Here is a 24323-nt window from a genome sequence, read left to right as displayed (position 1 = left end):
TTAAGCATCATCCTGTGCTTTAGGTAGGGAAAGGGGAACTGGAGAGAGCAGGGTTAAATCCAGTGCTGCTATGGACACCCGATCTCCCGAAAAGGTCCCAGATTTGGATTTCATGTCTCGTGGCAAGCTTGGGTCTCCCCAAAGAGATGAGCTGGATGTGTCTCTGGAGCATGGGAAATAGGGTGTCTGGGAAGGGAGCGTTAGAAAAAGAGGGTGTCGCTTCCAGGACTGAGTTGGGGGAAGGAAGAAGGGTGAGATGCCCCTTTAACTCAAGGTGGGCTTTACCAGGAACGATACCCCACTTTGTGGAGCAGGGCATGTCAACGGGCAGGCTGCCCTAAACCTAGGGGTGGGAAGTTAAGGACAAAAGTTGGTCTCTCCACTGGAGTGTTGCAAAGGGGTCCTTCCCCACCCAGATGGCTATCTTGTGGGGTCACAATGGAAGGCTCTGAAGGATCAGTTGTTTCCTGTGCCTTGGAGGTGGGGTCCCCAGGCCCCACACATCCATCCTCCACAGAGCACAGATCATGCTCTAATTTCCACAGGTGGAGGAGAGCAGGTAAGATGGGAAGCAGGGAGCAGGCAGCTGCCAGGTGCAAGACAGAGTCAAGAGACCTGCATCCTCATCCCAGCTCTGCCACCAATCATGTGATCTTAGGGACATCACTTCCCCTCCCTAGTTTCTGTAAAAGGAGGAGTTTGGTCCAGTTGGCTCTCAGGTCCCTCCCCTCTGCCTTCTGAGGTTCTAGAAGTGGCCAGTCACACCAAGGGCATTCATGCCTTTCTCAGCAAACTTACTGAGAAGTTCCCCTGCTCCAGGCGTGGTGCTGGATGCTTAGGACATTTGGGTGAATCAGAGACCGACCTGCCCTCAGGGTACTCGACAGGACTGTCAGTGAAGGCTCGTGGTATAAACACAAACGCTAGGAGAGCGTGGAAAGGTGTGATTCATTCTGACAGTAAATTGGCCAAGAAGGTTTCAGGCAGGAAGTGACATTTCAGCGCAGCCTCCAGGAATGAGTGGGGTCCCCTGGCCTGGCCACTCACACTCCCTGAGCTCCACGACACCCGTTTTGCCACCAGTCTTGTCCTGCTGCCGCACCCGACGCATTACCGCTTGGTGAAGATCAACAGGGGATGCTATTAGGAGTCAGCTGTGCGACCTCAGCGTCCCGGCGACATCCCTGAAATACCAGCGCTGCTCCACTTATGCACTTGTACAAGATGTATTTGTAGAAACTGTGAAACTGCTCGCTTAAAACAACAGATAACCGCCCCCCCCAAATCATCTCCATTTGATTTAAAATGCACTTCTGGGGCTAGAAAATATGAATTCCTAATTCCGTTTCGCTGAGCATCAAAATGAGATGAGTCACATGGAAACACTGAATGACTGTGAAGAAAGGAAGCCCAGAATAATCCTGGGGTAGAATATTGGCAAGGGTGATCTGGATCGAATCATCAAAATGAGATGGTAGCAAATAGTCAGGCCAGCCATGACTAGCCAGTAACAGTTGCTCTGGCTCCAAGTCACGTTATAATAACAAGGGCTACCATTTACTGCAGACCTGCCGTGTGCCAAGCGCCGTTCTGGGTAACCTCTCCTCATCCTCCTCACCACTCAGTGGGTGAGTCCTGCCGTTAAAACATTTCACAGATGAGGAGACAGTACCATGTCCCAAGCTCATGCTCTTTGCCACTGTGTTGGATGTGCCATATCCTCTCTGTCCCAATGTAATGATCAACATGCAAAGCTGTTCAAAACCAACACAGGATGAAGCACACATCTGATTTTTCCTGACTCAGAACCCAGAAGCTACCTGGGCCCTGAGAGCTTTGCTCTGAAGACCCTGAAAGGTGGAAACAGAAGCAGTCTAGTTTCTCCCTGAGCAAGTCTTACTGATTCCGCCAGGTGACCAAGGGGCGCCCTCTGGATCTGGGCAAACCCGGTCCCTTGCAATGCCTTGATATAGGTCTGATGCAGACAGATGTCTTGCTTTCTTACTCGGCTTCAGGATTGATTATTCCTCAAATAGGTCCCACCTTGGGATGGAGTCTGGCCCCTGCGGGCTGGTAGGTAGGACTCTAACCTGGTGGGGGTAGGGGCAGATGGCGAATCAGACCAAGAATCCCAGCATCTGAGTTTCAGATATGAAAATGGAGCTAGAACAAAGACTTATTCCTGCCCCTCGGGGTTAGAGCCCAAAGTTAGAGACAGGGGAGATGAGGCCGGCATGAGTCAGTCATCTGAATGCAAGAGGACAGAAGCGGAAAAGAATTTAAATGTGTTTCTATTTTCTTAGTTCCCTGAGGATCCCTTAATGCTGCATGGGGAGGTGGGGGAGGAGGGAGTGGGGAGTAGAATAATCTCCACAAAGCAGGCTTGGCCCTGGGTCCTGAGGAGATGGCCCCCCGCAGGGTTCTAGGAAGCACCCCCCCCCACCACCACCATCCAAAACGTCAGTGCTTCTTCCCTTTGGCTGAAAGCCTTGCGCCTGTTAAAATGCAAATTCGTAGAGAAGAGCAATGTTAGCCGTATCAGTCTTTTATACCACTGTCTGCGCTGGACCACAATCGTCGGGAACGTGGAGTTAGAAAGGACTGCTGAGAACTCTGGGTTCAGCTGCTTCCCACGTTGGGGAGGAAGATATGGAGACAGTACACTACAACCGGTCCCAAGGCAGTGGGGGTCAAAGGTATGCTGTCAGATGCTCCCTGGAGGTCTCATGGGCTAATGGGAGGCAGGCAGACACGTACATGGAAAGGGGTGACTAGCAATGCAAGGCAGAGAGTAATGGCGCTTGTGACAGGGTTAAGGGAGAGAGCAGCGTGGGCTGGGATAATCCAGAAAGTCAGCCAAGGAGGTGGGACTGCAGCTGAGCCTTGAAGGAGGGCAGGCATTCCGATTCCGATGGGCACGGGACTCACGTAGGGCGAGCCGAGTCAGATCACAGAGGCTAAAGGTGCAGGCCTGCACTTTGAGAGCATCCCTTAGGTAAAGGGGGGCAGAGGAATCTTGAGCCAGAGGGATGCTGAGGTGGGAGCAGTCTTGCCTGGCAGAGGAGCAGGAGGAATTGGAAGGGGACAGACTAGAGGCCAGGAGACTCAGATGTGAGAGTTCTGGTGACAGAAGAGGCAGTAAAAACAAAGAGGAAGAAATGAGAGGCGAGGATCCCAAGACTGTCCAGACCTCCCAACCCCCTGCAGAGCAGGGTGGGGAGGGAAAAAGGCTATGGTATCATGAATTCAGAAACCCCCTAGTCACTGGGTGACTGTGTCATTCACTTCATCCCCCCTGGGCCTCAGTGTTCTCATCTGTAAAATGGGAATGACAGTGCCAATAATATCACTGCCTCCTGTACAAACTTGTAAGAATGAAATGAGATTGTAATACGAAAGTGCTTGGGAAAGAGTGAAGGACTGTTAACATTTTCCAGTCTACCGTCCCCCTCAAAAATCAATATCAAAATTTCCATCCCAGCCCCCACCCACCTCCCCAGCCTTCTTTACCTTCAACCTTATTTACTTCAAAGCACAAAAAGAAAATCTTTCTTTCCAGATCACTGGGAAGAACTGACCAGGCTGCTGGCAGGCCGAAGTCACTAGTTGGGGCTTTTGGGGGCCACCCTACTGTGCAGGCCAGACCCAGGGGGACCGAGGGGGTCCGCATCCCAGCACAGACATGATCCACTGGCCGGGGCGCCAAGCTCAGCCAGTCTCAGAAACAGACGGTCCTGGCACTGAGGCCGGGCCCTGTAGGTTCTTTCCTCTCCCTCAGTCTAGTCCTCTCCGGGTTTCACTCGGCAGGCTTGAGGGGCCCCTCACTCTCCATCGAACCATGAGCAACTCTCTCCCTTCCTCCCCGCACACTTGCCCAGGCGTCCTTAGGCGTAACCATTTAATTTATTTATATTTATGAAACCTCCAACTAGGTCAATGCACTTTCATGCACATCTTAATAATTGTTGAGATAGTGAGGGGTGGGGGGAGAAAAGGGTCACGTGGGCTGTAGAAACCGGCTCATCCTTCCCTCCACCAGCAGGTCATCAGGGACCCAGCGTGAGGAAAATGCCTTTGTTGGTGTATTAATTGCCGAGTCTGTATCAACGCTGCCTTCCACCACCCCCGTCAGCACTTCTCCAAAGAAATGGAGAATGGTTTTGTGGTTTCAAACCACATTGCACCCCCAGATCCCACTGGACTTGTAAATGGCTACGGAGCCCAAACTCAACAAAGCAGCAGCTGAAATGAAATGAGACACCAAGTCCAAAAGAGAGCAGGCTGTGATTCTTACAATAAAGAGAGCTTTGCCCTTCTCTTCTGCAAGTCCCAGATGCCCCATCTCGTCCCCTGCACTCATCCTTATCTTCTCAAAATACACTTGCTCTTACTTGATCCAGAGTCCGCATCCCATGGTCATGCGGATTTCTGCCTCTGTGGAAACTGTGGTGTTTCTTATAGGAAGTTGTAACCTAGGGGTCAGGCGTGGGTCTCTAATTCACATACAAGAGGAAGTGAATTTTAGGAAGATGGAAATGAACTCAGGGGACAAGAAGGGCCTCTGGAAGAGAGGGTAGAATCAATTCAAACAATGAACCAAGTTTGCCGTGTTGGTTTTTAGAAAGGCCATACCCTGCTATGCCTGGGGATTGCCACGGTGATATTAAATCCATGGGCTTTGAGATCAGAAATCTGAGTTTAATTCTAGATTCCTTGATTTACCAGCTGTGTGACCTTAATCAAGTTAACTAACATTTCTAAGCCTCAACTTCCTCATCTATACAATGGGGATACTAAGAGTACCTAATTCAGAATCGTCTTGAGGATGAGAAAAGGTAACATGGGCACGTAAGATTCTCAGTGCGTGGATTTTACATGCATTAATCTTAATGCATTATGCTCAGATGCATTGTACTAGGTGAAAGAAGCCAGTCTCGAAAGGCTGCCTGCGATATAATTCCGTTTATATGATATTCCAGAAAGGGCAAGACTACAAGGACAGAAAACAGATCGGTGGTTCCCAGGAGCTGAGGATGGGGGAAGGGCTGACAACAAGGGACATGATGGAATCTGGCAGATGAAGGAATGTTCTGTATCTTGATTTTGGGAGTGGTTACAAGACTATTGATGTATGTTCAGACTTTCAGAACCGTACCCTAAAAGGGTGAGTTTTACTGAATATAAATAATTCCTTGATAAAGTTGACTCCTGCGAAAAAGAGAGAATGCATTCATATAAAAATCCTGAACGCCTGGCGTTTACTAGATCACTACACTTTCATGGCGAGTTGGTGATATGTGGTAACTGGTGTTAGGTACAATCACTCTGGCCAGGAGTCCTTTCCTGTCTTGAAGCCACAGGCACAGCACATCCTTCAAAGGGGCAAAAAGGCCACATTGGCTGCAGTTCTCTTCCAAAGAGGCAGCCTTGGCTCAGCAACCTGCGATGGTCCCTTCCAGTCTGTGACATTTGTTGAAGACATTCCGCCTCCTGGGCTCACCACGGAGTTTTGCATTAGAATGACTGAGTTTTTTGGTCTGGCTTGAATACCTTGGCAGTCTGGCAGAGCTGGGGCCCCAGCCTCAGAGCTTAATAGCCACTTTCTCGACTCTCCTCATTGTTCTGTAATCTGTATAATTTTAAGACCCTGTTCAGCACCTTCTCTCTGCTTGTGGCTCCCATTAATAATCATGATCAGCACTTACCTAGGTGCTTTTCATTTTCAAAGCCCATTAATTAACACTAATTAATCCACACAGCGGTGCTGCAAGGAAGGGGAGCTATCATTATCCTGGTTGTAAAAAAAAAAAAAAAAAAAAAAGGCAGAGAAGAGGAAGGCTCCAGATGACTTGCCTGTGGCTGCAAAGGGTGAGGAGAGATAAGGAAGTCCTAGCAGAGCATCCTGGTACCCAGGTCCCAGCTTAAGATGGTAACTCTTAATGATGATTAAAATGGCCAACATTTATTGAGCAACTACTGTGTGCAAGGCACCCCACAAAGAGTTTTCAGACATCTCCTCATGTCATCATCACAGCAATCCTGTGAGCACCTCTGACTATGATTTATTCTTTTTTACAAATAAAGAAATGGAGACACAGAGAGATGGAGGACCTGCCCAAGGTCACACAGTGCACTCACGGTCCAGACTTAACCCCTCACCGGCCTTACTCTATCTACCACAAGATGGCTCCTTGGAGCTAAAGTTGACCCCAGGTTCCTAGAGCCGGTGCGCAGGTGGGACAGGTGCTGGGGACTTGGCTCTGTTCTCACCGTGTACAAGGAAGGAGCTTTGGAGGCAGCCAGCCCAGGAGGTAGAGAACAGGGCTGACCCAGAGGCCCAACCAAGTAGCGATAGCATCCTGACCCCACCAGGGCACATTCCTCCCTTCTTCACCCCATTTCCTTACTTAGCCCAGGAGAAGACCATCCATTCACTCTCTTAACAAATATTTGTGCAGCTCAGCACAACCCTGAGCTCTGGAAACACTTGAGGATGAGTGATGCCTGGCCCCTATCTTCACAGAATTCACCGTGTCTTCGAGAAGCACAGCTTTGGTACCTAAAACATCCAGAAAGCTCAGTGCCTATGAGAAACAAGGAAACACTTCCCAGTTACTCCACAATCAAAACTACATTCGTTATTAAATAATCTAAATATATCATGTAGCTCTAGAACTGAGTGGGATCTTCCATTTATTCACTTACTTAATAAATATTTATTGAGTACCTACAACATGCCAAGCTGTATTCTAGGTACTCGGCATATTGTGGTAAACAAAACGAATGATGTTCTAGAGGAGACAGGTAACAAACCAACACGAAAAACAGCCAGCATGGACGAGTAAATAAATATCAGGCTGTGGCCAGTGCTGTGCAGAGAATGGAAACAGAGTAAGGCAAGAGAGGGTCTGGATCCACTGCAAAGTGGATTGTCAGCAAAGGCCTGTCTGGGGAGGTGACATTTAGCTCAGACCCAAAGGACAGGAAGGAGCCAGCTGTGTGAAAACCAGGGGCAGGGAACAGCCAGTGCAAAGGCCCAAAGTGGAAACGGTCTTGTCCTCAAGGGAGCCACGGTGGCCGGAGGAGTGTAAGAACGAGGGGGCCATATAGCTGAGGGGCTTGTAGGCAGGGACAAGATTACAGAAGGCTTTGATTAAGTCATGGGAAGGAGTTTGGATTTTAAGTGCTGTGGCAAGCTACTGGAAGAGATGACAGGTGTTTCTTTTGTTTAGTTTTGTTTTGTTTTTAAAGAATGCTTTGGCTGCCGAGTGGAGAATGGATGATAAGAGGGCAAGAATGGAAGCAGAAAGAACAGTCAACCCCCCAGGGCCTGGGTAGGAAATAAAGGAAGCTTAGACCAGGTCATGGCAATATACTCAGAGAGAAGTAGATGGATCTGGGATATATTTGGAGAGCAAGCCAACAAGACCTACTGATGACTGGATGAGGGCATACAGGAAAAAGGGTAATGCCTATATTTTTGGATTAGCATCTGGAGAGATTAGAAGGCCCTGTTTGGAGAATGGGAAGACTTGGAGAAACAGGTTGGAGTGCCGGGGTGGAGCTAAAGGTTCTGTTTGGGACATGTCACTTTGAAATGACTGTTAGACATCCGGGTGGGGGTGAAAAGGAAGCAGTTCTTTTCTTACTTTGGGAAGATCAAGGTAACATTCGGACCTGGGAAGCCATTGGCATATGAGTGGGATTTAAAGCCATGGAAGTAGATGCAAAAACCAAGAGAGAGAGAGTCTAGATAGAGAAGGGGGGTTAGGACTTTGGGGCACACTCACATTCGGTGTGGGACAGGGAGAGGAATCAGGAAAGGGGACTGAGCAGGTGTCACAGTGAGGGAGAGGGGACCTGGGATAAAATGGCATCATGGAAGCCAAGGCAAGTTAAGAGTCTCAGTAAGAAAGAGGTGGTCAGATGGGTAAATGCCTCTGATGGGACGAGTAAGATAAAAAAATCTTCCCCTGGCCACATAGTTCCCCAAACCTGGCTGTGCATTAAAATCACTGTGGGGATTTTTAAAACTATAGATGCTCAGGCCCTACCCTAGAGCTGTTCTATATTGTAGAAGTTTAACTCTAAATCAAGGGCCCAATTTTGAAATTAAGCCCAAGCCATGTGGAAAGTGCGTTGCCTTGGTGTAAGATGCCTAGAATAGCCCAATCAATGGTAATTGGCCTTTGAAGGCCACCATGGCTGTGGCTTCAGCCCAGTTCTCAATTATCTGCACTTGGATTATCCACTTGCACTGATGAAAATGTTGACTCTGCAGCTGATTGTTTCCTGACACTCAGGACACAGCTGGATCCCTTCTCTCCAGCAGCTCTCCTGCCTGCTCAGGAACTGACAATGAAAAGGGTTTGGGGTACAGAGAGAAAAGAGATTGTTGAGATCAATCAGGCTGCACTTGTGTTGTAAGAGGCTTTGGGAGGGGATGGCAGGGAGATTTCCATTTCTAACCAAGGCTCGTGTGCCAGACACTGTGTCACGAGCTTCATGGATGCTCTCTCCCTCCATAAGCACAGTATCTTAGTTCTCTAATTCATTTCCAGTGGCTAAAAGGACACTGGAAGCTGGAGGATGATGAAAATGTTGGCAGTCAAATGAGACAGGCTGGAGTAGAAAGCAATGGAATAAATGTGAGGAGAGTCCTCTGCCGGGGAAGTCATCTGCTCGCTGATGGGATGGTGCGGGGCTAGGCTGGCCCTATTGGATGAGCCAGGTCAGTGCCTGAGGTCCCTGGTGGCACCCTCCTCACATCCAGGAATGGTAGGTTGACCCCTCCCCAAGGATGAAAACCCCTCGTTGACCAATGTGGCGTTAGTAAAGTCAAGAATGAGGCCCCCACCCCCACCAGGCCAACTGCCCTCCAGGGCAACTTCCTTGCTGGCCCTGGTTTGAAGTGGGAACAGGTGATCCCAGAGGATTTGGGTGAGGGCACAGCTGCCTCGGCACCAGAGCCGTCACAGGGAGCCTGCGGGATCCAGCTCGGAGCCTGGGCCCTGCTGATGGAGGACAGGACAGAGCATCACCCCCAGCAGCAGGCTGGCCTTTTTCGAGACAGTGCCTGGGTATTCGGGCCTCCAGGCATCCTATCCAGAGCCCAGGTGAGAACCCAGCCACCCTTTCTCTGTTCTGCAGTTCACACAGGCCTCACCCCAATCATAAGGGCACAAGACTCTTCTTTCTGATCGCCACGCTACAGCACACCACCCTGTGTGGAGAGAAGAGCTCTGCCTGCTTTAGAGAGACCATGATTCACAGGATCTTAGTTGGGGTGGCTGGAGGGCGCAGGCCTCTCAACCCCCGCCATGCAGCAGGATCACCTGGAGAAGCTTTATACAATCGGATGCCAGGACCTTATCCCAACCTACAAACTCAGAAACTTCAAGGGTGGAGCCTAGGCTTCTGAACTTTACAAAGTTGTCCTAATACGCAAAGATTGAGAACCACTGATTTTTAAAATTGAAGTATAGTCAGTTTACAGTGTTGTGTCCATTTCCGGTGTACAGCATAATGTACATACACATATTCCTTTCCAGATTCTTTTTCACTACAGGTTACTACAAGATATTGAATATAGTTCCCTGTGCTACACTGTAGAAACTTGTTGTTTATCTATTTTATATACATTAGTTGGGATCTGCAAATTTCAAACTCCCAATGTATCCTTTCCCATCTCATTTACCCTCTGGTAACTGTAAGTTTGTTTTCTATGTCTGTGAGTCTGTTTCTGTTTTGTAAATAAGTTCATTTGTGTCATTTTTTAAGATCCCACATATAAGTGATATCATTTCTCTTTCTGGCTTAGTTCACTTAGAATGATGATCTCCAGGTCCATCCATGTTGCTGAAAATTACATTATTTTATTCTTTTTTAGGGCTGGATAGTATTCCACTCTATATATACACCACAACTTTTTTTCCAGTCATCTGTCAATAGACATTTAGGTTGTTTCCATGTCTTGGCTATTGTAAATGGTACTGCTATGAACATTGCAGTGCACGTGTCTTTTCAAATTAGAGTTCCCTCCAGATATAGGCCCAGGAGTGGGATTGCTGGATCATATGGTAAGTCTATTCTGAGTCTTTTGAGAAACCTCCATACTGTTTTCCATAATGGGTACACCAAACTACATTCCCACCAGCAGTGTAGGAGGGTTCCCTTTTCTCCACACCCTCTCCAGCATTTATCATTTGTGGACTTTTTAATGGTGGCCGTTCTGACTGGGGTGAAGTGATACCTGATTGTAGTTTTGATTTGCATTTCTCTGATAATTGGCGATACTGAGCATTTTTTCATGTGCCTATTGGCCATTTGTATGTCTTCATTGGAGAATTACTTATTTAGGTCTTCTGCCCATTTTTGGATTGAGTTGTTTGTTTTTTTGTTATCAAGTTGTATGAGCTGTTGATATATTCTGGAGATTCAAGCTTTGTCTGCAGCATCATTTGCAAATATTTTCTCCCGTTTGGTAGGTTGTTGTTTTATTTTGCTATGATTTCCTTTGCTGTGCAAAAGCTTATAAGTTTAATTAGGTCCCATTTGTTTATGTTTGCTTTTATTTCTATTGCCTGGGTAGATGGCCCTAGGAGAACATTGCTAAGATTTATGTCGGAGAATGTTTTGCTTATATTTTCTTCTAGGAGATTTATAGTGTCTTGTCTTATATTTAAGTCTTTAAGCCATTTTGAGTTTATTTTTGTGCATGGTGTGAAGGAGTGTTCTAACTTCACTGATTTACATGTGGCAGTCTAGTTTTCCCAACACCCCTTGCTGGAGAGATTGTCTTTTCTCTGTTGTATATTCTTGCCTCCTTTGTTGAAGGTTAATTGACTGTAAGTCCGTGGATTTATTTCTGAGCTCTCTATTCTGTTCCACGTGTCTGTTTTTGTGCCAGTACCACACTGTTTTGATTACTGTAGCTCTGTAGTATTGTCTGAAGTCTGAGAGGGTTATTCCTCCAGCTTCGTTCTTTTTCTTCAGTATTGCTTCAACAATTCTCGGTCTTCTGTGATTCCATATGAATTTTAGGATTATTTGTTCTAGTTCTGTGAAAAATGTCCTTGGTAATTTGATAGGGATGGCATTAAATGTGTAGATTGCTTTGGATAATATGGCCATTTTAACAGTATTAATTCTTCCAATCCAAGAGCATGGGATATCTTTCCATTTCTTTAAGTCATCTTTAATTTCTTAATTAACGTTTTGTAGTTCTCCATGTATAAGTCTTTCACCTCCTTGGTCAGATTTATTCCTAAGTATTTTATTTTTTGGATGTGATTTTTAAAGGGATTGTTTCTTTACTTTCCTTTTCTGATAGTTCATTGTTAGTGTAAAGAAATGCAACTGATTCTGTATATTAATCTTGTATCCTGCTACCTTGCCAGATTCTTTTATCAGTCTAGTAGTTTTAGTGTGGAGTCTTATTGACGCTGATGGACCTTGCCTCCTGTGTGACTCCTGGTCCCTAACAGTGTTCACCTCTTGACTGTTCCACCGAGTGTGAGGGACTCGTAACAGCAGAGGAAGGCAGTAGTAGCTGGCAGACTCTGAGCCCTCTTTTTCAGCTGTGCTGGGGTTCCCAGAAGGATGTGGTGGTGGGCTGGGTCAGAGAGAGGAAGATGAGGCTCTCCTTCACCAGGAAAGGAGGGCAGGAAGGGGCATTCCCCCTCCAAAAACCTCCTTGGGATGCTGCCCATGGGCTCTCACCTGAGAAGGCGTAAGGGAGAGCTTGGTATAAGGGAGGACTTAGCACTCCAAGGGGGTCTGAACCAGCTTTCCTCCCCTCACAAGGAGCTGGTGTGATGGCACAGGAAGCTGCAGAGGAAAGAGGCTGCTGGCTTCATAGGGAACCGCTGTCTCTGCAGGACCCTGCCCCACCTCTAGTGTTGTGACTCAGGAGTTCCCACCTGAGAGCAGGATCAGCTGGGGCTGGCGGAGTCCAGGAGTGACACTGTCTGGGGCCTGGGACTAACAGGTCAGGGAATGCTCTGGGTTGGAAGGTAGACTCTGCCTCCCTGCAACTGCCCAGAGATGAGGGGGTCTGGGGAGATTCCTCCACATTGGAATCTGATTGATCAGCATCGAAATCCATAAATGAGGCCCTCTGGAGGCTGGACACAAGCTTGCAGAGGGCAATATGCAGTCGACCCTGGGCATCACCTGTTGACAGTAGCAGATCGGGTTTGGATGTTCAGACCCCTTCCGACTGCCCCAGCACGTGTGTGAGCTTTGAGTGCTGCCTGGCTCCCCTTAGTAGCAGCAGCGTGAACTTGAACAAGTCCCTTAATTTCTTCTCCCCATTTGGGGAAAGGGATGCTAAAACAGTGCCTCTCTCACAGGGCTGTTAGGAAGAACAGCCAAGACTGTGAACTCACTGGGCTTCCAGACTGTTAGCTGGCATCACTGTGGTTGCCACTGTGACCACAAAGGATGGAAGGGACCAATACATGGAATATGTGGAGGTCTCTTCCCCTCCCTCTGCCTGGGGCAAAAGCTAGCAATCTGTGAGAGCAGGGACTCTGAGGCCCTCCTGCAGGGTCTGGTTATATCTGCACTCGAATTGGCAGTGGGGATTTTGAGCAACAACCTCTTATCTGAGGAGGGGGGTGCAGGAGATAACGCACATTTATTTCCCCTTCAGTTGACAAAGACCAATCGCTCATCTTCACTCAAGTGAATTTTGAGGACCAGCTCTTTGCCAGGCCCATCCCCCAGACGTTGGTCTTCCTAATAATACACCCGCAGGGACTTTTGGAGCACCTCTTAAGTGCCATCATTGGTGTTAGTTTGGAACCAGAGCTAGGATGACCTGAGGACACACCCCAGGACCAGATGAGGGTAGCGGGGCAAGAAGGCCCTGGCAGGAGACCAGGAGTGGGGAAGGGGAGGCCTGATTCCACAGCAGGAAATCCACATTGATAATGATGACAGCAAAACACCAGATCAGAAATCAGGATGCTGGTTCCTACTTTTGGCTTCCCCACTGCGGGCTGGGTGACCTGGGGTTAAGTTGCAGCTCCCCTCTCAGCATCACTTACCTCCTTTCCCAGGACTAGGCTGGGAATTCAAAGAGGCCACAGCTGAGTGAGCCCTCGTGAGAACTACAAAGAGCTGCTGCCTGGGGAGAATTCTTTTTTATTTGAAGAGGAAGGCCAGTGGGGTGAGGACCATTCTCCCCCCACCACCTTCCTCTCAAATCACCGTTCTGAGCAGGAGAGCAGAGATCTTGCTGGGGCCCGGAGTCAAGGTTTCACCAGGGAATGCCTGGATCACAGCAGCACAGAAGGTTCCAGGAAGCCACAGGGAGTAAAGGAAAAAGCACTGGGCAGGGAGCCCAAGACTGGGTTCTTCCTCCCATCTTGGCCACTTACTCACTCCAGGATCTTGGAGAAATCTCTCTCTCTCTGAGCTTCAGTGTCCTCATCTGTAAAATAAGGACGGCAATACTTACCTCAACTGTTGTTGAGAGGACTCCGTCAGTGTCTGGTGCGTAGTAGCTGCTCAATAAGTGCTAACGATGACTGCAGTGATGGGAGCGATCTCCAAAGCCGTCCTGCTCTAAGGCCTCTGCCCCCACCCCAGGGACACTTCTCAGGCCCCCGCCACTATGGGTGCTCGAGCAAAGTGGGCTGAGCACCACCGCAGGCCTTCCAGAGCTCTGCTGCCTACCACCACCCCCACCTTCCCCACCAGGCCTGGGCTCACTGGGCCTGCTGCTTCCCCCGATGAAGCTTGGGTTTCATTATCTCATTTCTCTGGGCTCCTGGTGCCCAGCTGAAGATCCTTTGACATGGGAGCTGGGTCCCGCACAAGGCCAGTATTAATCCTTGAAGCTTAGCCTCTCTCCTCAGCTGCCACGTGTGGAAAGTTGGCCTTGCAGCTGGCGTGGATCCAGGCTGGCAGGGAGCAGGAGACCTAATCCTGCTTTGAGCTCTCCAGGGAGCGAGGCTTCAGCCTCAGCACCAGGTTCCAGCTGCCTTGGCCAGTGGCATCTTTGTGTTTTAGCTGAACGTCTCCACCCCCAACACCACGAGGGGGCTTGTCCCTCAGGGGCCCCTGGAGTCAGTCAGCAAAGAACTCTACCTTCTGCTACTGGCCACTAGAACAGCATTTACGAAATGTGTTAGTCAAGGGAAATATTAATAGGTTTTACACACATAGGAAACCAATTCTTTACACAGGACTTCTCAGAGCCTTTAATCGCTGAGTCGCCAAAAAATATATTGCGCACCTATCCAGGGCCAGGTCGCCATCCAACTGCTGGGAATAGGTGGTGAATAAGACAGATAAGTTTTATGCTGTCAAGGGGCTTATATTTCTCATGTAAGGGGAAGATCAAAGATAAATGTGTAAGTCAATAAGAGCTTCAAATAGTGGCGAGCACAATGAAGAAAGTAAACCAGGAAAGGCTAGAGAGGGATTGATGTGTTAATGTGCATTGTGAATCTCCAAGGGCAAGCAGACCTGCATTTTCTATGAACTCTCAGGACTGGAATTCCTTGGAAAGGTCTTGAGGAAATAAGCATTAGAATGATCCTTCTAAAACTCAGATTAAATGTGTCCGTCTTTGGCATAAAACCCCCTAAGGACCCCCCATCATCTCCGGAATAGCGTCTCAGGTCTTCTCTCAATTGGCCCCAACCATTCTAGCTCATCTCCATAAATGTCTGCCCACCCCTCTCCCATCTCACAGAAGGAACCTGCTCTTCTGCAGCTCTGAGCTCCAGCACACAGGGCACAGGGTCTGCACTGTCCCTGACCTGGCCACACCCCCAACTCAGTCTTCCAGCAGCCAAGCTCTGAGTGTGCCTGGTCATGCCTCTGTCACACCCAGAGGGTGAGCACTGTGGCCAGGCACTCCTGGGCCCAGAGACAAGAATAGCCCACAGCCAGCCATCATTGAGGGTGAGGAGAGAAATGGGACAGCCACCAAAAAGGCAAAATAATGGTCCTAACTACAAGGACCACAGCTGTTTTGTTTCATACATACTGAGCCCTTCTATATGGTAGATCTGAACCGAACCAGGATCTTAGGACAGATCAGTGAATACAGCAGGGACCTCCACCTTCATGGTGCATATATCCCAGTGGGAAGAGACAAACAGCCAATGTAACAAGTAAGCACATTATGTACTGTGTATATAAGTCCTAAATGATGAAGGGACAGTAAAGCAGAAAAAGGGGCATGAGGAGGACACATGAGGGTAAGACGCAGGACCCAGTGTTGAACAGAGTGGTCAGGGCATCCTCACTGAGGTGGGGCTTTGAGCAAAGACTCCAAGGAGGTGAGGAGTGAGCAGGGAAGACCCAGGGGAGAGTTTCCTGGGCGGGGAGCAGCAGGGCCTGAGACAAGAGTGAACTTGGCAAGTTCAGGGAACAGCAGCAAGGCCGTGCGCCTGGAGTGGCCACACCACCAGGGCTTCACCGCCCGTGGACTGAGACACGATTCTGGGGCAGAGAAACCTCCCACTGGCCTTGGGAGGCGTATGTCCTCAGGGGAATAAAAATAATAATTAGAGCTAGACCTGCCTTCCTGAAGTGTTCGAAGTATTTCTGTGGAAAGTAGAGAAGCTTCTCCGCTTACACGTGTGTCCGTCGTGAAGGCTGTGAGCCGCCCCCTCAAAACCACAGTGACGAGAAGGGGTTCAAGTGGCTGCCCCCACGAAGCAGGAGTGTGAGTCATCCTTTGAAGCTTTAAGACCTTCTTGCGGATGTGACGTTTCACAGGCAGCTTTTCCCAAAATAGACCTGTTTGGTTGACATTGAAGGCCACCCAAAGCGGTCACCCTCCACCTTGCTGGCCTCCCTGTGCCCAGGAAGCTCCATCTGAGGCAGCTACTCCACCAGCACTTGCAGTCCCAGCTCAGCTGGATGGCGAGAGGATCCCGATGGGCCTCGGACCCGAAGAACCAGGCTTGGCTTGTTGCAAAACCTTCAAGCTCCTGGTTAGACCAGCATCCGGCATCGAACACTGCCATTTCGTCAGTCCTCTTACCTTGCTGCTTACTTCTATCACCAGGTTACACGGGCCTGGCCCAGCCCTTTTCACATCTGGGAGGATTTACTCCCTGCCCTGGGAGGGGTCCTCGCTGTCACAGAGTTCATCCCGGAGGCAAGCGGCGCAACATCTCTCTCGACCTCTCATTTTTTAGATTCACCCCGCTTTGCTGTCAGTTCTTCTGGCTTTCCTCTGCTGCCCGGCGTTGACAGCACTTACTGCTTTTACACTTTCCGGGTGGGAAGGGGTTAATGTAAGAGAGATAAAATGCCCTAAAACTAAGCACACACAGCAAATGCGAGAGATGCACATCGTGGCAGAGGAGACCCCAGTGACACAGGAGGGCATTAAGAACCCCCGGGGCGGCCGATGAGACTCAATTCCCCTCTGGCACAGAGCTTTGTTCACCTCAGTGAAAGTTTGGAGGGAGAACTTCACAAGGAGAGGAGCTTTTATTACATGCTGCTGGCCCCTGAGCCCTCCTGTCCAGCTCTCCCTAGTTTCCACCTCAGCTCAAGGTTCAGAGGCTTTGGGGGGGTAGGTAATTAGGTTTACTTATTTTTTAATGGGGATTGAACCCAGGAGCTCGCGCATGCTATGCACACACTCTACCACTGAGCTGTACCGCCCCCACCTTGCTCACAGTTCAGTATTTAACAAGCTTCTAGAGCTGGGGATCGGGGGCATGGTTGGGGGGCCAAGCCGAAGTGCAGCGCCGTCCATCTCAAAGGATGCTGGTTTGTTCTTTGAGTTTATTTTTTCCTCTCTTTTCTTCCTCCCCCTTTTCCTGAATCTCTTAACTTTACTTCAATGTGCAAGAAATAAGCATACTCTGACAAAGCGGCAAACTGCCCCCCACCCCCAAGTTAGCTGCAGGCGGCCTCCTCCCCAGGACTGTGGTTGGTGGGGGCAACACGGCCAGGAAGGGGGATTGGTGCTCCAGTGACAGCTTTTGACGTTCACCTCATTTCAGTAAGCACTGGGCTGGGCTGGGGGCACGGGTGGGGGGCTCACCAATGTGGAGCAATAATAGTAACCCTTTATTTTCTGTGTTGGATCCTTCCAGCCAGTATCTGTCAGCCTTACCACATCCCTGTGATATGGACATGATGATCCGAGTTTAGAAAGAAGGAACTGGAGTCCAGAAAAGTGAAGCACCTTCACTGATTCACTCATTCATTCACGAAGTGCCTACTCTATGTCAGCTACTGGCGAAAATCTAACATTCAGCCCAAGTCTGCTGGTTTCCACTAACTCATGCTTCCTTGACCTCAAGCCTCAGAGAACTTGCCTTCCACCAAGGAGTCCCAGATGTCAACATTTCAGTGCAATTCATAAGACAGTGTTAAACACATACCATGTGTAATGGCTCAGAGCAAGAAATGGTTCCAGGGAGGTCTGGGAGGCACACAGAAGAGGTGGCATTCGCCTGGGCCTTGCATGGAGTCCAGGCACAAGGCAGGGAGAGGGGTTGTGATGTGTCTGGGGAGAGGCATACCCTAGGTCTGGAGCAAGTGTGGGGCTCAGAGGGCTGCCTGGGGACCTGTGATGTGCTATTAATGAAAGTTTGGACTCTTCAGGCCCCACACGGCAGAACAGCATCTGAGAGGGCCACTGCTGTGCCCTATCAGACCCAGAGCCCCAGAAAGCCCGCCCCTCTGAACCAAGGCCGCAGGCGGAAGAGCTCCCACCATCGGCAGCCTGTGATACCCTGTTCTCTCAGCACGGTCTCCCCAGCAGAGGCTGTGAGGCTACTCTGACTGACTCCATACCCTACTCCTTCCCTCACCCCCCATCCCTGCCCTGCCACATGTTCCTCCTGGGCTTCTATGCCCATTGCATGCAATCATCTCTTCATTCCATGTCTACCAAGCCGCACTGTGCAAGGCACTGGGGATACAGCTGGGGTCAAAACAGATGCAGCCCCGTCTTCAGGGAGCACATACTTTAACAGGGCAACACGTCAAAGGCAGACACAGGGCAGTGGTCTGCAATAACCCTTGGTGCTCTGCGGCCATGCACAAGGGGTGTCCCTCCCATCCCGCGTGGTCCCTGAGGGCTTCTCCGTGAAAGTGAAAGCTAGCTACAACTGAAGACAAGATGCTAATGGAGGGGGTGGGGGAGTGAGAAGCAGAGACCTAGACCTTCACAGGCAGAGGGAGCTGCATGTGCAAAGGCCCTGAGGAGAGGGAAGGAGAACCAGGGGAAGTACACGTGGTTCTGGGTGGATGGAGTAAGTAAGGGGCCAGGGACGGCTGGAGATGTGGCTGGAGATGTAACTGGAGACGTGGGCAGTACCTCGTCATGGAAAGGCCCATCGAGATTAGAAAGGAGTTCAGCTTTCATCCTGCAGCAGCGCAGAGCTGCCATGGGGTTTTAGAAGCAAGAGTGGCAGCATCACAGAGTGCTCTAACTGGGCAAGGTCTAAAACGTCCTCTGGCACCAGTCCTCACTCTGCACAAAGAAGTCAGGCCTGGGGAAGGGGAAGCATCGGGTCCGAGATCCCTCGGCTGAAGTGGTCAGAACACAGGCCTCCTGGCTCAGGGCCCAGTGCTCACTGCCCTGGGTGCAGTCTAACTTCCAGTTAGTGGGGAACTGAAGGGACCCGAGGAAGAGGGCTCCCACCCACCTTGTGCTGCTCTGGTGAGAGGAGGGCCTCGTTCCCGGGGGTTGCCATCCTGCACAGTGCACAGGCCCTCTTCACTGTGTGTTCACCAGAGCCCTGAGCCCCGATCTCCTGGGAGGGTCTGCTCCTGCAACCAGAGCTCTCCTGCCCACCTGCCGGCCAGTGGTGGTGCCCGGGGGCCCCGGCGCCCACCCTCCATCTCTGTCCCTGAGCAGCCTGGAGCCCAGCCTTCAGGACAGCTCATAGTCCAGGCCAGCAGGGACTGGGGAGTTTACGCTTTGTTAAGCACTTCCTGTCACTGCCTCATGAATTATTTAGTAAATGAAGATTAATTTTTACAATAATGAGTAAAGCCTCGAGGGGATGGGCAGTGGGGGAGAAGGGGTGCCGGCGTGCCCAGGATGAAAGTCCTTGCCCCTGAGGCAAGGATGGCTGGGCAGGATCTTCTGCCAATTTGTTCTGACACTCTGAGCCCAGGGCCTCTCCCAGATGTGGTTCAGGAAGCTGGTGGTGGCTCTGGCAAGCCACACAGGAACGAGACTCGGTACCACCCCCATGAAGAGGCAGTGGCAGAGCAGGGCAGGAAGGGTTGCCATCTCCGAGTTCTAGAGAGTTCTGGAAACAGCCCCAGCTAGGAGTCAACAGGCTGAGGCCTGGTTCTGGTACTGGTACTTGCCCCGGCTACGTCATGGGGTAATGTGTGAATCAGATGAGAGGGCGGATTTGAAAGCACTGATACAAGTTATTCCAAGGTTATGACTATAGAGAAAAGGGCCTTGGTGGCGGCAGGGCTGCTTCTAGACAGTTTGGACCATCACTTCACCCCTCTGGGCTTCTTAGGAGCTGCCATGCTGATTAAATGAGATCTTTTATTAAAACACCTCCCATTGTGCCTGGCACAAAGCAGGGGCTCCACAGACAGCAGCTGTATTAGATCTATTATTATTTACGTCATCCTCATTATCATTACTAATAAAATGCAGTCCATCCAGCCCTTGAATTTGTCAGTATGTCCCTAGACAGAGCAGTCCCTCCTCCTTTCCAAGAGGCTGACCTCAGCCCCTCACCTGTTCATTCTACCCTCAACCCTCTCCCAGCAGCTGGAGCGGTCTGGTTCACTTGGGGAACTGGCCCCAGGAGCTCTGGCCTGGGCTGTAGCTTCTCTGGGCTTGGGGCAGGCCCTGGCCCTGACTTACACCAGCCAACCTGCACCTCTCTGTGCCAGAACAGCCCCCGCTCTGTGTGACCTTTGGCCTTTCCCAGGTCCGTGTTCCCTCCATCCTCTTTCTCCATTTGGAGCTTGGTACCCCTCCTCAGCCCACCTCCTCCTTACTCCTCCTTGCCCCAGGGCAACTGGACCTGGCACAGTGGGTCCTGACAGTAGCCTCTCAGCTTGTACACAGCTTAGACAGCCACCACTCCTTTTGTCAGCCCCACAGGACCCAGCACTGCCCTGTGCCTGGGGGACACTGGTTAGATCTGACTGCCCATGCCCCTCTTCCCTGTTTTGTTGCTCTCTCCTCTGATTCTGCCCCACCAGGGGTTCTCAACCTCAGTACAATTTTTTTTTAATTGAAGTATAGTTGATTTACAATGTTGTGTTAGTTTCTGATGTACAGCATAGTGATTCAGTTATACATATCTATATACATATTCTTTTTCATATTATTTTTCATGATAGGTTATTGCAAGCTATTGAATATAGTTCCCTGTGCAATACAGTAGGACCTTGTTGTTTATCTATTTTGTACGTAGTAGTTTGTATCTGCTAATCCCAAACTCCTAATTTATCCCTCCCCCTCCCCACCTTTCCCCTTTAGTAATCATAAGTTCGTGTTCTATGTTTGTGAGTCTGTTTCTGCTTTGTAAATAAGTTCATTTGTGTCATTTTTTTAGATTCCGCATATAAGTGATATGTGATATTTGTCTTTCTCTGTCTGACTTACTTCGCTTAGTATGACGATCTCCAGTTCCATCCATGATGCTGCAAATGGCATTATTTCATTCTTTTTTATGGTTGAGTAGTATTCCACTGTATCTACCATAGCTTCTTTATCCAGTCATCTGTTGATGGACATTTATGTTGCTTCCATGTCTTGGCTATTGTAAATAGTGCTGCTATGAACACTGGGGTGCATGTGTCTTTCTGAATTAGAGTTTTCTCCAGATATATGCCCAGGAGTGGGATTGCTGGATCATATGTCAACCTTGGTACCATTGACATTTGGACCTGATAATCCTTTGTTGGGGGGCTGCCCTAGGCTTGTAGGAAGTTTAGCAGCATCCCTGGCCTCTACCCACTACATGCCACTAACAACTCCCCTGACCTAGTTGTGACAATCAGAATGTCTCCAGACACTGCCACATGTCCGCTGAGGGGCAAAATCACCCCCACTTGAGAACCACTTTCTAGGCCTTTCCCCCCTTGGCCTGTAGCGCCCACTCCCAGCCTTCTCCCTATGCTTCATTCTGTCTCACTGCCCCTCCTCCTCGGCTCAGAGCAATGCCCCCATCCCTTCCCACCACCACCAGCAGCACTTAATAGCCCAGACTGGACTAAGCACCTTCTCTGGTTTGAGCCACCGCTGTTTCTTCTGGCTGCCCAAAGCCAGGCTGCTCAGGATGGAGACAGAAGATGTGAACTGCACACAGCGAAATGCTTTGCTGGCACCTGGGGCCTCTCCCTTGGTTTCTGCTCAGATGAAAAGCAGGAAGAGGGGCTGGGGCTCTGGGAAGCCACAGGTCCACTCCCTTTCAATCCCTACTGCACCATGTGGGATTGGGGCTGCAGGCCTAGAAGGGCCTGGTTCCCTCCTGGACAGGAAGCTGGGGCCAGTTCCCTGCTCTGCAAAGGTCCAGAAGGCAGGTGGGAGCAGGGTGGAGCCTCTTCCCTGGAAGTCAGGGGTTCTGAAGCCCATATTTGTTCCAGGGAAGCAGTCTCATCCTGGAAGGTCCTCTTCTACTCTTGTCAGAGCCTCTCCTCCCAAACTCTGCCTTTGTACCTGCCTCCCCAGGTCCCCACAGAATTGACTTCCCATCCATGACACTTGACCCTCACTAGAGTTTCTAGGGGACATTTTCAATTCCTTCAGCATCACATGAAGGGCTTAGAAGAAATCTGTATGCCTCTTTTAGAGATCCCTCATCCAAGGCCTAGTCCAGCTTCTAGCCTGCCTGGTCCTGTCTGGTTCCCTGCATCCATCTCCAGGAAAGGTGTTATTCCCTTCTGACTGGGGAGATGCTAACATGCACCTCTTTATCTAGCACCCTCTTCCCCACCAGAGCCATTTAATCTTACAGAATTGGGTCAGCACCACTGCTAGGAAGATGTAGGTATATGAGCTGTTAAGCTGTAGGTGGGTGGCTACAAGAGGGTTCCAGCCCTTCCCCGATGCATGTAAAGTCCTGCTGGACAAGCTGCCTTCTCAAGGCATTTGACCTTCACTGCGAGGTTGAGGACGTGACCACATCCACTCTTTGGCTCTTAGCATTCATGCAGGCACGTGGTGGTGAGCTGCAGCCCCAAGTAGAGTGCCCAGGTAGTGCCTGGAGTCAGGAGGGATCTCATGTAGGGCATGTCGGTAGGATGTGTCTTTGTCTCTAGCTTTTCTCCACATCGCCTCCACCTGCTTCCTCTTGGACCCACTAGTAGGGCCAAGTTGGAAGGTGAGAAGAGACTGGACAGGACTTAGATACGAGCCTGAAAAGGAAACGGTCTGGTCTTCTCTCACCTCCCTGTCTCCAGCCTCTTTTGCTCTCTCTCTCTCCTGCTTCCCAGAGGCTCCCCACCCTGTAATGCCTATGCCTTCACCCCCACACTGGGAGGCAGACACCGGTGCACTGGGAGACGTCCTTCAGGCCCCAGCTCAATGGTGACCTCCTCAGTGGTGATGTCACTTGGTCCACTGGGCTTCGGGGCCTCTCCTCTCCGGGACCTGTTTCTGGATTTGAATCCTCCTCCTCTAATTGTGAGCCCGTAGAAGTCAGAAGTGTTCTGCCCACCCATCATTACCCAGCACCTGCCATCTGCCTGACACCCACGCAGCACTGGGGTCCAGACCCGAGCAGATCTCGACCTCCAAGGAGCTCGCTGTCTAGAGAAGAGAGAGCATGAAAATAGCCCACTCTTGAGAATAGTGATAGATACCGTGAAAGAGGTGGGCCTGGGGTCCTAGTGGCTGCAGTGCCCAACCTGAAGGCAGAAGGTCACGGAAGAAGCTGTCGGGCCAATAAAGGAAGTCGATCAGAAGGAAGGGCTCACAGAGGGCCTGGCATGCACAAGGCACAGAGCCTGGAATTTCCAGGAGATACAAGGTTCCATCATGGCAGAGAAGTTTGAGCAGAAAAACAGTCGTACAAGAGGAAGGAGGGGTGGAGGCAGTGTTAGAAACCATCTCCATTAGGATGGCATTTGGCTGCATGTAACAAAAAGTCATTGGCAGTGGCTCAGCCAAATTGGAGAGTTGTTTTTCTCATGTGATGAAGTCTGGGAGCAGGCAGCTCAGGGCGGCCCAGTTGCTAAGAAACCAGACTCCTTTTCCCTTCCTGCTCTGCCATCCTTACGACTACAAGGCAGCCTCTGTGCTTCTGAGCCACATGTCCATCTTTTCAGCAGGAAACAAGGAGGAAGAGCCAAGGTTAAAAGGTTTATGCTGATAGAATCTGCCCTTTTGTTGTTACTTTTAATTATGCTACAATACAAATAACAAAAGATTTGCCATCTTAACCATTTTTAAGTGTATAATCCAGTGGCATTAAGTACATTCACATTGTTGTGCAAACATCACCACCATCTATCTCTAGACAGTGATGTGTAAGTTCAGTTTCATTTTGCAAAACTGAAACCCTGTACACATGAAACAACTCCCCATTTTCCCCTGCCTCTCCCCGAGCTCCTGAAAACCACCATACTAATTTCTGTCTCTGTGAAGCTGACTACTCTAGGTACCTTTTATAAGTGGAATGATAAAGTATTTGTCCTTTGGTGACTGGCTTATTTCACTTAACATAGTGTCCTCAAGGTTAATCCATGTCGTAGCACGTGTCAGAATTTCTTTTTTAAGGCTGAATAATATTCCATTGTATGTGTAGACCACATTCTGTTTATCCATTCTTCTGTTGATGGGCACTTGGATTGCTTTCGCTTTTTGGTTTTTGTGAATAATGCTGCTATGAACATGAGTGTACAAATATCTTTCACAGTCCCTGCTTTCAGTTCTTTGGGGGATGTGCCAAGAAGTGGGATTGTTCTATCATATAGTAGTTCTATTTTTTATTTTTTGAGGAGCCACAAGACTGTTTTCCATAATGCTGCATCATTTTACACTCCCCCCAGCAGTGCACAAGGGTCTAATTTTTCCACACTCTCACCAGCATTTGTGAGGGGCTTGGACTTGACCTTGGACTTGACCTTTAAAAGGTTTTAAGCATCTTTGTATCTGTCCCTAATTTATCACAGCAGCAAGTGCATGGTAAATGTTCCATAAATGTCTGTTGAAAGTTCCCCTGATTTCTCTTTATCCACCCACATCACGCACATTCTTTAGGACCCACCACGAGTCCTGAGTCCTCTGGGGGGCCCTCCCTCGAGGCAACAGCCCAGGGTCTTTGCCCCTTGTTGTGCATCCAGGGGATGTTTTGTCTGGTCCTTCGCACTACACCCTTGGGTATTTGTGGGGTGAGGGA

At 49.7% G+C, this 24323-nt stretch overlaps 1 protein-coding gene across 3 annotated transcripts in view; it reads left to right on the top strand.

The window, feature by feature from the left end:
• Positions 1-24323, top strand: part of DSCAML1 (DS cell adhesion molecule like 1) — a 331475-nt gene that overhangs the window by 204745 nt on the left and 102407 nt on the right. The window lies entirely within an intron of this gene.

The sequence above is a fragment of the Camelus bactrianus genome, chromosome 33, assembly GCF_048773025.1.
Source record: "Camelus bactrianus isolate YW-2024 breed Bactrian camel chromosome 33, ASM4877302v1, whole genome shotgun sequence".
NCBI lineage: Eukaryota > Metazoa > Chordata > Mammalia > Artiodactyla > Camelidae > Camelus > Camelus bactrianus.
Note: the sequence above shows the minus strand (reverse complement) of the source record. Positions and strands in the feature narration are given on the sequence as shown.